Raw genomic sequence first — 13,953 nt, 5'->3', positions numbered from 1 at the left:
CCGAAAACATCATAGAAGACGCATGCAAACTCCATTTTCGATGAACTCAAGCTTGTCATCAAGATGACCATAAGCTCGAAGACTCACAAAGAGAACCAAACAAGAACCAAGAAACATGATGCAAGGATGCAATGGTTTGAGTTCTCGACGAACGATACGATCAAGCTACTCACTTGAGAGCCCCCCTTGATAGTACGGCTATCGATCCTATAACCCGGTCTCCCAACTACCAGCATGAGACCGGTAAAATAGAAAACCTATCAAGGGCAAACCTTTGCCTTGCACATGATCCACTTGAGCTAGATGATGATGATCTTGTCCTCCTCAAGATGGACCACCTTTCTTGATTGCGTTGGGTCAATGGAGACTAGATGATTGCTCCCCCATACTCCACTATGGGTGAGCCACTCTTCGGCACATCTTCACAAGTCCATTGACACCACAATGGATGGCAAGCTTCAAGCACTTGATCTCTTTGAAGGAAATATGCCCTAGAGGCAATAATAAAGTTATTATTTATTTCCTTATTTCATGGTAAATGTTTATTATTCATGCTAGAATTGTATTAACCGGAAACATAATACATGTGTGAATACATAGACAAACAGAGTGTCACTAGTATGCCTCTACTTGACTAGCTCGTTAATCAAAGATGGTTATGTTTCCTAACCATGAACAAATAGTTGTTATTTGATTAACGGGATCACATCATTAGTTGAATGATCTGATTGACATGACCCATTCCATTAGCTTAGCACCCGATCGTTTAGTATGTTGCTATTGCTTTCTTCATGACTTATACATGTTCCTATGACTATGAGATTATGCAACTCCCGTTTGCCCGGAGGAACACTTTGGGTGCTACCAAACGTCACAACGTAACTGGGTGATTATAAAGGAGCATTACAAGTGTCTCCAAAGGTACATGTTGGGTTGGCGTATTTCGAGATTAGGATTTGTCACTCCGATTGTCGGAGAGGTATCTCTGGGCCCTCTCGGTAATGCACATCACATAAGCCTTGCAAGCATTACAACTAATATGTCAGTTGTGAGATGATGTATTATGGAACGAGTAAAGAGACTTGCCGGTAACGAGATTGAACTAGGTATTGGATACCGACGATCGAATCTCGGGCAAGTAACATACCGATGACAAAAGGAACAACGTATGTTGTTATGCGGTCTGACCGATAAAGATCTTCGTAGAATATGTAGGAGCCAATATGGGCATCCAGGTCCCGCTATTGGTTATTGACCGGAGATGTGTCTCGGTCATGTCTACATTGTTCTCGAACCGTAGGGTCCGCACGCTTAACGTTACGATGACAGTTATTATGAGTTTATGCATTTTGATGTACCGAAGTTAGTTCGGAGTCCCGGATGTGATCACGGACATGACGAGGAGTCTCGAAATGGTCGAGACATAAAGATTGATATATTGGATGACTATATTCGGACACCGGAAGGGTTCCGGAGAAGTATCAGATAAAACCGGAGCACCGGTGGGTTACCGGAATCCCCCGGGGGGTTAATGGGCCTCATGGGCCTAAAGTGGAGAAGAGGAAGGGGCTGCCAGGGCAGGCCGTGCGCTCCCTCTCCCCCTAGTCCGAATTGGACAAGGAGGGAGGGGCGGCGCCCCCCCTTTCCCTCTCCCCCCCTCTCTCCTAATTGGACAAGGAAACGGGAGGTGAGTCCTACTCCCGGTAGGAGTAGGACTCCTCCTGCGCCCTCCTCTAGGCCGGCCGCACCCCCCCTTGGATCCTTTATATACGGAGGCAGGGGGCACCCTAGAACACACAAGTTGATCCACGTGATCGTTCCTTAGCCGTGTGCGGTGCCCCCTGCCACCGTATTCCACCTCGGTCATATCGTTGCAGTGCTTAGGCGAAGCCCTGCGTCGGTAGAACATCTTCATCGTCACCATGCCGTCGTGCTGACGGAACTCATCCCCGAAGCTTTGCTGGATCGGAGCCCGGGGAGCGTCATCGAGCTGTACGTGTGCTAAGAACTCGGAGGTGCCGGAGTAACGGTGCTTGGATCGGTCGGATCGGGAAGAAGATGTACGACTACTTCCTCTACGTTGTGTCAACGCTTCCGTTGCGATCTACAAGGGTACATAGATCATACTCTCCCCTCTCATTGCTATGCATCACCATGATCTTGCGTGTGCGTAGGAAAATTTTGAAATTACTACGTTACCCAACAGTGGCATCCGAGCCTAGGTTTTATGGTTTGATATTATATGCACGAGTAGAACACAAGTGAGTTGTGGGCGATATAAGTCATACTGCCTACCAGCATGTCATACTTTGGTTCGACGGTATTGTTGGACGAGACAACCCGGACCGACATTACGCGTACGCTTACGCGAGACCGGTTCTCCCGACGTGCTTTGCACATAGGTGGCTTGCGGGCGACAGTCTCTCCAACTTTAGTTGAACCAAGTGTGGCTACGCCCGGTCCTTGCGAAGGTTAAAACGGAGTCAAATTGACAAACTATCGTTGTGGTTTTGATGCGTAGGTGAGATTGGTTCTTACTTAAGCCCGTAGCAGCCACGTAAAACTTGCAACAACAAAGTAGAGGACGTCTAACTTGTTTTTGGAGAGCATGTTCTGATGTGATATGGCCAAGACATGATGCTAAATTTTGTTGTATGAGATGATCATGTTTTGTAACCGAGTTATCGGCAACTGGCAGGAGCCATATGGTTGTCGCTTTATTGTATGCAATGCAATCGCGATGTAATGCTTTACTTTATTACTAAGCGGTAGTGATAGTCGTGGAAGCATAAGATTGGCGAGACGACAACGATGCTACGATGGAGATCAAGGTGTCGCGCCGGTGACGATGGTGATCATGACGGTGCTTCGGAGATGGAGATCACAGGCACAAGATGATGATGGCCATATCATATCACTTATATTGATTGCATGTGATGTTTATCTTTTATGCATCTTATCTTGCTTTGATTGACGGTAGCATTATAAGATGATCTCTCACTAAATTATAAAGAAGTGTTCTCCCTGAGTATGCACCGTTGCGAAAGTTCTTCGTGCTGAGACACCACGTGATGATCGGATGTGATAGGCTCTACGTTCAAATACAACGGGTGCAAAACAGTTGCACACGCGGAATACTCAGGTTATACTTGACGAGCCAAGCATATACAGATATGGCCTCGGAACACGGAGACCGAAAGGTCGAGCGTGAATCATATAGTAGATATGATCAACATAGTGATGTTCACCAATGAAACTACTCCATCTCATGTGATGATCGGACATGGTTTAGTTGATTTGGATCACGTGATCACTTAGAGGATTAGAGGGATGTCTATCTAAGTGGGAGTTCTTAAGTAATATGATTAATTGAACTTAAATTTATCATGAACTTAGTCCCTGATAGTATCTTGCTTGTTTATGTTGATTGTAGATAGATGGCTCGTGCTGTTGTTCCGTTGAATTTTAATGTGTTTCTTGAGAAAGCAAAGTTGAAAGATGATGGTAGCAATTACACGGACTGGGTCCGTAACTTGAGGATTATCCTCATTGCTGCACAGAAGAATTACGTCCTGGAAGTACCGCTGGGTGCCAGGCCTGCTGCTGGAGCAACACCAGATGTTATGAACGTCTGGCAGAGCAAAGCTGATGACTACTCGATAGTTCATTGTGCCATGCTTTACGGCTTAGAATCGGGACTTCAACGACGTTTTGAACGTCATGGAGCATATGAGATGTTCCAGGAGTTGAAGTTAATATTTCAAGCAAATGCCCGGATTGAGAGATATGAAGTCTCCAATAAAGTTCTATAGCTGCAAGATGGAGGAGAACAGTTCTGTCAGTGAGCATATACTCAAAATGTCTGGGTATAATAATCACTTGATTCAATTGGGAGTTAATCTTCCATATGATTGCGTCATTGACAGAATTCTCCAATCACTGCCACCAAGCTACAAGAGCTTCGTGATGAACTATAATATGCAAGGGATGAACAAGACTATTCCCGAGCTCTTCGCAATGCTGAAAGCTGCGGAGGTAGAAATCAAGAAGGAGCATCAAGTGTTGATGGTCAATAAAACCACTAGTTTCAAGAAAAAGGGCAAAGGGAAGAAGAAGGGGAACTTCAAGAAGAACGGCAAGCAAGTTGCTGCTCAAGAGAAGAAACCCAAGTCTGGACCTAAGCCTGAAACTGAGTGCTTCTACTGCAAGCAGACTGGTCACTGGAAGCGGAACTGCCCCAAGTATTTGGCGGATAAGAAGGATGGCAAGGTGAACAAAGGTATATGTGATATACATGTTATTGATGTGTACCTTACCAATGCTCGCAGTAGCACCTGGGTATTTGATACTGGTTCTGTTGCTAATATTTGCAACTCAAAACAGGGACTACGGATTAAGCGAAGATTGGCTAAGGACGAGGTGACGATGCGCGTGGGAAACGGTTCCAAAGTCGATGTGATCGCGGTCGGCATGCTACCTCTACATCTACCTTCGGGATTAGTATTAGACCTAAATAATTGTTATTTGGTGCCAGCGTTGAGCATGAACATTATATCTGGATCTTGTTTAATGCGAGACGGTTATTCATTTAAATCAGAGAATAATGGTTGTTCTATTTATATGAGTAATATCTTTTATGGTCATGCACCCTTGAAGAGTGGTCTATTTTTGATGGATCTCGATAGTAGTGATACACATATTCATAATGTTGAAGCCAAAAGATGCAGAGTTGATAATGATAGTGCAACTTATTTGTGGCACTGCCGTTTAGGTCATATCGGTGTAAAGCGCATGAAGAAACTCCATACTGATGGGCTTTTGGAACCACTTGATTATGAATCGCTTGGTACTTGCGAACCGTGCCTCATGGGCAAGATGACTAAAACACCGTTCTCCGGTACTATGGAGAGAGCAACAGATTTGTTGGAAATCATACATACAGATGTATGTGGTCCGATGAATATTGAAGCTCGTGGCGGATATCGTTATTTTCTCACCTTCACAGATGATTTAAGCAGATACGGGTATATCTACTTAATGAAACATAAGTCTAAAACATTTGAAAAGTTCAAAGAATTTCAGAGTGAAGTGGAAAATCATCGTAACAAGAAAATAAAGTTTCTACGATCTGATCATGGAGGAGAATATTTGAGTTACGAGTTTGGTGTACATTTGAAACAATGTGGAATAGTTTCGCAGCTCACGCCACCCGGAACACCACAGCGTAATGGTGTGTCCGAACGTCGTAATCGTACTTTACTAGATATGGTGCGATCTATGATGTCTCTTACTGATTTACCGCTATCGTTTTGGGGATATGCTCTAGAGACGGCCGCATTCACGTTAAATAGGGCACCATCAAAATCCGTTGAGACGACGCCTTATGAACTATGGTTTGGCAAGAAACCAAAGTTGTCGTTTCTGAAAGTTTGGGGCTGCGATGCTTATGTGAAAAAGCTTCAACCTGATAAGCTCGAACCCAAATCGGAGAAATGTGTCTTCATAGGATATTCAAAGGAAACTATTGGATACACCTTCTATCACAGATCCGAAGGCAGGACTTTTGTTGCTAAATTCGGAAACTTTCTGGAGAAGGAGTTTCTCTCGAAAGAAGTGAGTGGGAGGAAAGTAGAACTTGACGAGGTAACTGTAGCTACTCCCTTATTGGAAAGTAGTACATCACAGAAAACTGTTTCAGTGACACCTACACCAATTAGTGAGGAAGCTAATGATGATGATCATGAAACTTTAGATCAAGATACTACTGAACCTCGTAGATCAACCAGAGTGAGATCCGCACCAGAGTGGTACGGTAATCCTGTTCTGGAAGTCATGCTACTAGATCATGATGAATCTACGAACTATGAAGAAGCGATGGTGAGCCCAGATTCCGCAAAATGGCTTGAAGCCATGAAATCTGAGATGGGATCCATGTATGAGAACAAAGTATGGACTTTGGTTGACTTGCCCGATGATCGGCAAGCAATTGAGAATAAATGGATCTTCAAGAAGAAGACTGACGCTGACGGTAATATTACTGTCTACAAAGCTCGACTTGTCGCAAAAGGTTTTCGACAAGTTCAAGGGATTGACTATGATGAGACCTTCTCACCCGTAGCGATGCTTAAGTCTGTCCGAATCATGTTAGCAATTGCCGCATTTTATGATTATGAAATTTGGCAGATGGATGTCAAAACTGCATTCCTGAATGGATTTCTAGAAGAAGAGCTGTATGATGCAACCAGAAGGTTTTGTCGATCCAAAGGGAGCTAACAAAGTGTGCAAGCTCCAGTGATCCATTTATGGACTGGTGCAAGCCTCTCGGAGTTGGAATAAATATTTTGATAGTGTCATCAAAGCATTTGGTTTTATACAGACTTTTGGAGAAGCCTGTATTTACAAGAAAGTGAGTGGGAGCTCTGTAGCATTTCTGATATTATATGTAGATGACATATTACTGATTGGAAATGATATAGAATTTCTGGATAGCATAAAGGGATACTTGAATAAGAGTTTTTCAATGAAAGACCTCGGTGAAGCTGCTTACATATTAGGCATTAAGATCTATAGAGATAGATCAAGACGCCTAATTGGACTTTCACAAAGCACATACCTTGACAAAGTTTTGAAAAATTTCAAAATGGATCAAGCAAAGAAAGGGTTCTTGCCTGTATTGCAAGGTGTGAAGTTGAGTAAGACTCAATGCCCGACCACTGCAGAAGATAGAGAGAAAATGAAAGATGTTCCCTATGCTTCAGCCATAGGCTCTATCATGTATGCAATGCTGTGTACCAGACCTGATGTGTGCCTTGCTATAAGTTTAGCAGGGAGGTACCAAAGTAATCCAGGAATGGATCACTAGACAGCGGTCAAGAACATCCTGAAGTACCTGAAAAGGACTAAGGATATGTTTCTCGTATATGGAGGTGACAAAGAGCTCATCGTAACAGGTTACGTTGATGCAAGCTTTGACACTGATCCGGACGATTCTAAATCGCAAACCGGATACGTGTTTACATTAAACGGTGGAGCTGTCAGTTGGTGCAGTTCTAAACAAAGCGTCGTAGCGGGATCTACATGTGAAGCGGAGTACATAGCTGCTTCGGAAGCAGCAAATGAAGGAGTCTGGATGAAGGAGTTCATATCCGATCTAGGTGTCATACCTAGTGCATCGGGTCCAATGAAAATCTTTTGTGACAATACTGGTGCAATTGCCTTGGCAAAGGAATCCAGATTTCACAAGAGAACCAAGCACATCAAGAGACGCTTCAATTCCATCCGGCGATCAAGTCAAGGAGGGAGACATAGAGATTTGCAAGATACATACGGATCTGAATGTTGCAGACCCGTTGACTAAGCCTCTCTCACGAGCAAAACATGATCAGCACCAAGACTCCATGGGTGTTAGAATCATTACTTGTGTAATCTAGATTATTGACTCTAGTGCAAGTGGGAGACTGAAGGAAATATGCCCTAGAGGCAATAATAAAGTTATTATTTATTTCCTTATTTCATGATAAATGTTTATTATTCATGCTAGAATTGTATTAACCGGAAACATAATACATGTGTGAATACATAGACAAAACAGTGTCACTAGTATGCCTCTACTTGACTAGCTCGTTAATCAAAGATGGTTATGTTTCCTAACCATGAACAAAGAGTTGTTATTTGATTAACGGGATTCACATCATTAGTTGAATGATCTGATTGACATGACCCATTCCATTAGCTTAGCACCCAATCGTTTAGTATGTTGCTATTGCTTTCTTCATGACTTATACATGTTCCTATGACTATGAGATTATGCAACTCCCGTTTGCCGGAGGAACACTTTGTGTGCTACCAAACGTCACAACGTAACTGGGTGATTATAAAGGAGCATTACAGGTGTCTCCAAAGGTACATGTTGGGTTGGCGTATTTCGAGATTAGGATTTGTCACTCCGATTGTCGGAGAGGTATCTCTGGGCCCTCTCGGTAATGCACATCACATAAGCCTTGCAAGCATTAACTAATATGTTAGTTGTGAGATGATGTATTACGGAACGAGTAAAGAGACTTGCCGGTAACGAGATTGAACTAGGTATTGGATACCGACGATCGAATCTCGGGCAAGTAACATACCGATGACAAAGGGAACAACGTATGTTGTTATGCGGTCTGACCGATAAAGATCTTCGAAGAACATGTAGGAGACAATATGGGCATCCAGGTCCCGCTATTGGTTATTGACCGGAGATTTGTCTCAGTCATGTCTACATTGTTCTCGAACCGTAGGGTCCGCACGCTTAACGTTACGATGACAGTTATTATGAGTTTATGCATTTTGATGTACCGAAGTTAGTTCGGAGTCCCGGATGTGATCATGGACATGACGAGGAGTCTCGAAATGGTCGAGACATAAAGATTGATATATTGGATGACTATATTCGGACACCGGAAGGGTTCCGGAGAAGTATCGGATAAAACCGGAGCACCGGTGGGTTACCGGAACCGCCCGGGGGGTTAATGGGCCTCATGGGCCTAAAGTGGAGAAGAGGAAGGGGCTGCCAGGGCAGGCCGTGCGCTCCCTCTCCCCCTAGTCCGAATTGGACAAGGAGGGAGGGGCGGCGCCCCCCCCTTTCCCTCTCTCCCCCCTCTCTCCTAATTGGACAAGGAAACGGGAGGGGAGTCCTACTCCCAGTAGGAGTAGGACTCCTCCTGCGCCCTCCTCTAGGCCGGCCGCACCCCCCCCTTGGATCCTTTATATACGGAGGCAGGGGGCACCCTAGAACACACAAGTTGATCCACGTGATAGTTCCTTAGCCGTGTGCGGTGCCCCCTGCCACCATATTCCACCTCGGTCATATCGTTGCAGTGCTTAGGCGAAGCCCTGCGTCGGTAGAACATCTTCATCGTCACCACGCCGTCGTGCTGACGGAACTCATCCCCGAAGCTTTGCTGGATCAGAGCCCGGGGAGCGTCATCGAGCTGTACGTGTGCTAAGAACTCGGAGGTGTCGGAGTAACGGTGCTTGGATCGGTCGGATCGGGAAGAAGACGTACGACTACTTCCTCTACGTTGTGTCAACGCTTCCGTTGCGATCTACAAGGGTACGTAGATCATACTCTCCCCTCTCGTTGCTATGCATCACCATGATCTTGCATGTGCGTAGGAAAATTTTGAAATTACTACGTTACCCAACACTCTTCGTGATTATCCACTTGAACTTGCACACGGCAATCTTGATGACGATCACCACTTGATGTCATCCTTCCCATGGGTTGTATGATATCATCCTCTTGACGCAAGCCCATGGACACGTACCTAACCCCACATAGACTCTCATATAGACCATGGGTTAGTACACAAAGTGCAATGGACAATGCTTACCATACCATGGGATCAGTTGATCCCTCTCGGTACATCTTCTACTCTTTGTGAGTTGATCAACTTGATTCACTCTTGACTTAGTCTTGATCAACCTTGAATCTTTCCAACTCTCTTTGTTTGGATGATGTCTTGAAGGTAAACATGAATGATCACACAATCTTCTTCTTCAAGACATGCTTGCAATAAGCTCAACACTCACATGACCAATCTTTGGATAATTCCTTAATAGCACCTTGGTCAACCCATAAACTCCTTGAAACCAACACATGGACTTCAAGAAATGCTTATGGAAAAATCCTTCAAATATAACTCAATGCAACCATTAGTCCATAGAGAATGTCATCAATTACCAAAACCACACATGGGGGCATTGCATGTCCTTTCAATCTCCCCCATTTTGGTAATTGATGACAATCACTTTCAAGAGAGTTTATATAAGGAATTATGCATCACCATGCAATGCAACAACCAATAATGCATGTGTAGGAGATGCGTATGCTTAGGAACAAACCAAAGCCAGAAGAGACAACTCTCTAAACTTCTCCACAAAACTCTCTGAAACTTCTCCCCCATTGGCATCGATTGCCAAAATGGGATAAAAGCTTAGAAGGCCTGTGTTCCTCCATAAATTGTGTATTTCTCAACAAGAGAGCGGAATGCAATACACACATCCAACGGTAAATACTTGGAGGAAGACAAACTATATTGAGGCCCAAAGATTGCAAAAGGAAGATATGCCACAAAGACATAACAAAGAGAGAAACAAGCAATCAAGCAATCAAAAGATATCTATTGAAGCAAGCTATCAAAAGATACCAATTGAATCAACTAGGACAATGATCCTACGAGCTACATGAATAAAAGATATTATGATATGAGCAAAGGAGTGTTCTAAAGAAACTAGAGAGGCTCCCCATGATTTGTGCGCACATAAGAATATTTGAATTTGGAAACAAAGTGCACAAAATAGGATCACAGCTCCCCCAAAATCAATAGAAACTTACAACAAGTGCAAGTGAGCATATAGGAAACTAGGCCTAGTACATGTAACAAACACATGGTTGAGCAATAAGTGAAAGAGGCAACTTAAGAATGGGCTCAACCAAAATGATGTGTGTGAGTCAAGGAAATGCACTTGAGAAGACTAATGTACGGATGAGCATTAAGCATCAATAAAGTCTTGAAAGAATGAGGCAACACAGTGCAAGGCCTATCATTCCCACACACAACAAGCAAATGGGTTCACAAGCTTACTAATAAGCATATAGAGAACCTATGCTTGTGACAACCCGCGGTGAAGATAGAAGATGAAAGGCGCATCAAGACGAGGGATGCCAATTAAGATGGCAAAAACCTCGTAAAGATAAGCATGAGGAAAATAATGTTCACCACACAAGAGCGCATCAAGATGCAACGATAGAAGACACGCACTCAAGGCAAAAGCTTTCACGGAGCCACAAAAGAAATAACATAAGAAAGACAAGGTGGACGTGAAAGAAAGGATATCATCTAGATATGCAACTTCTCTCAAGTGTATAAGATTCTAGGTAGACGAAATCATGATATATATATATATATCTACAAAGAAGGATGTACACCCGAAATAGTTACAACATGAAGGAACAAGATATCCAAAAGGAAGTCATACATATACCAATAAGATATTTGCTTGAGAGCATAGCACATGGCTAGATATGGTCTTATTGTATATAAATGAATTCCAACCACACGAACATCAAAGACATCACAACTAGCAACAAGACATCATTGTTGGGATGCTTTGAGAAAGGAAACAGGTATAACAAGAAAGAATGGATAACATGCCATGATACAACCTACACAAGGTTGATGCAAGAAATGTGTGCATGAAGTATATGAAGATACTTGTTACCGAGATAACATTGGAAGGATGTAGTAGATACCAATTGAAGGTACAAAGTAGTTCATTGATCATCCTAGCTTGACTCCAATAAGCACATGGTGACAACACCTTCCTTGTGAGTGAGCCGAGCATCCAATGCATCTCCACTTGTTCCTAGAACAAAAACACAAACAAAATGGTACCCAAACTCATTGGGACCAAAGAGTTAGAGAACCAACAACACATAGGACAAACTCCACATAAATATGTGCATATAGATATGAAAATGAATTTCATGCACATCTCATCCAATTTGAGACTTGGTGGAGTTCCCCCTATATATTGGGTCAAAGAAAGAAAACATGCCAAAGAAACTACAAGAAGTAAATATGCATGCTCAAGACTTTCAAGAACCGAGACCAAAAGACAAAGAAATACCAAGCGAAGAAAATATACCAAATGAATAAATCATTACTTGGAGGATATCCATAAAAGATACATCAAGGAATGAGATATCCATTGATACACTCAAAAAGAAAGATGCCAAACTCCCAAAAGAGAGAATGGTTCCAAACAGACCAAGCCCTCTACAAAGTTTCTTGATGGCACAAAGCACCAAAAAGAAACGGCTTGCCTTCCACAAACACACACTTGATAAGGATCACAAGATGAGTGTTTTATAGAGAATAGGATAGCTCCCCCAAGACTAGTGCATTATAGAGAATTTGCATTTGAATACAAAATGCACGAGGTGGGATCACCACTTTCACTATATCTAGAAAACACTGGACAAGGTCAAGAAATTAACAAGATCCACAAGTGGTATGGAATACAATGGGAGTTGACACAATCCTAGGCAAGAGATAAAGCAAATAAAAGTAAAGGCCAATGTAAAGATGATCAATAATTTCTACCACACATAAGTGAGTACCAATTGTCAAAAGACAAGAAGTAATTGGAAATAATTCCTGGTGGTAGATAACAAGGATATCCGACATCATCTTCACACCAAACAAAAAGCAAATTGCAACTTGTAGAGCTAACATGCCACCTAGGAACAAGATAATTTACAATATCAATTCTAGGTGACAATATCTCAAATGTACACATTTTCTAGGCTAGTAATATACACATAGCATATTACTCCCCCATAATGTGATACCAATTAAAGATAAACAAGAGGCAAAATAACGATCCAACACGAGATAATTAATGGACAATATAGAATTTGAATTTCTCATGAGAAGACATACCACATAGCGACTAGATAATCTTGAAATATCAATACTAGATGGTATTACTCATGTACACACATATATAGGATTGTGAGGTGCACAAAGCACATCACTCCCCCATAATGGGATATTCCATTAATCTCTCACAAGAGCCAACTAAGAAAAGAACAAGATGCAAAAGGCTCAATGCATGACACACACGTACATGATGTGCAAACCAACACACACATACTTTATTGCACAAGATAATCAAGTTGGAAGCACAACATATACAAACACATGCAAGGAACAAAACCAAACATGCAAAGGGGTAAGTAACTATCAATGTAAACACTTTAAGCACGAGTTACCGCATGGAGAAACATCGGATATAAGATAGAAACTTGATAATTCAAATAACTTGGATTGAGACAATTAGAATGATGAAGTTGTTGGGGAACGTAGTAATTTCAAAAAAATTCCTACGCACACGCAAGATCATGGTGATGCATAGCAACGAGAGGGGAGAGTGTTGTCTACGTACCCTCATAGACCATTCGCGGAAGCGTTATATCAACGCGGTTGATGTAGTCGTACGTCTTCACGTCCGACCGATCCAAGTACCGAAAGCACGGCACCTCCGAGTTCTGCACACGTTCGGCTCGGTGACGTCCTCGCCTTCTCGATCCAGCAAGAGGGGCGAAGTAGTAGATGAGTTCCGACAGCACGACGGCGTGGTGACGGTGCTGGTGAAGAACAATCTCCGCAGGGCTTCGCCTAAGCACTACGAAAACTATGATGGAGGATAAACTAGAGGGGACGGGGTTGCCGGCACACGGCTTGGTGTTTCTTGATGTGTCTTTGGTGCTAGCCCTACCCCTCTATTTATATGTTGAGCCCTGGGGTCGAAACTTGGAGTAAAAGCCTCCTCAAAGTCGGTTTCACCCGAAAGGCAAGAGTCCTTCTCGGACTCCAGGGCTAGACGCCAGGGTTCCCGGCGTCTACCCCCTAGACGCCAAGGTTCCTGGCGTCTAGCCTCTGGTCTCCGCAAAACTTCCTTTTGCACTTTCCAAAAGCCTCGTGGGCTTTCCCCTTTAGCCCAGATAAAGTGTTCTCGTGCCCAAATATTTCAGGAAACATCCGGAACCCCTTCCGATGAATTCCGGAACCCTTCCGGAGATCAAACACTACTATCCACATATCAATCTTTACTTCCAGACCATTCCGGAGTTCCTCGTCATATCTGTGCTCTCATCCAAAACTCCGAACAACATTCGGTCACCAACATACATAACTCATAGTACTATATCGCCAACGAACGCTAAGCGTGCGGACCCTACGGGTTCGAGAACTATGTAGACATGACCGAGACACCTATCTTGTCAATAACCAATAGCGGGACCTAGATGCCCATATCGGTCAGACCGCATAACAACATACGTTGTTCCCTTTGTCATCGGTATGTTACTTGCCCGAGATTCGATCGTCGGTATCTCAATACCTA

This window comes from Triticum urartu, chromosome 2 (assembly GCF_003073215.2).
Source record: "Triticum urartu cultivar G1812 chromosome 2, Tu2.1, whole genome shotgun sequence".
NCBI lineage: Eukaryota > Viridiplantae > Streptophyta > Magnoliopsida > Poales > Poaceae > Triticum > Triticum urartu.
Note: the sequence above shows the minus strand (reverse complement) of the source record.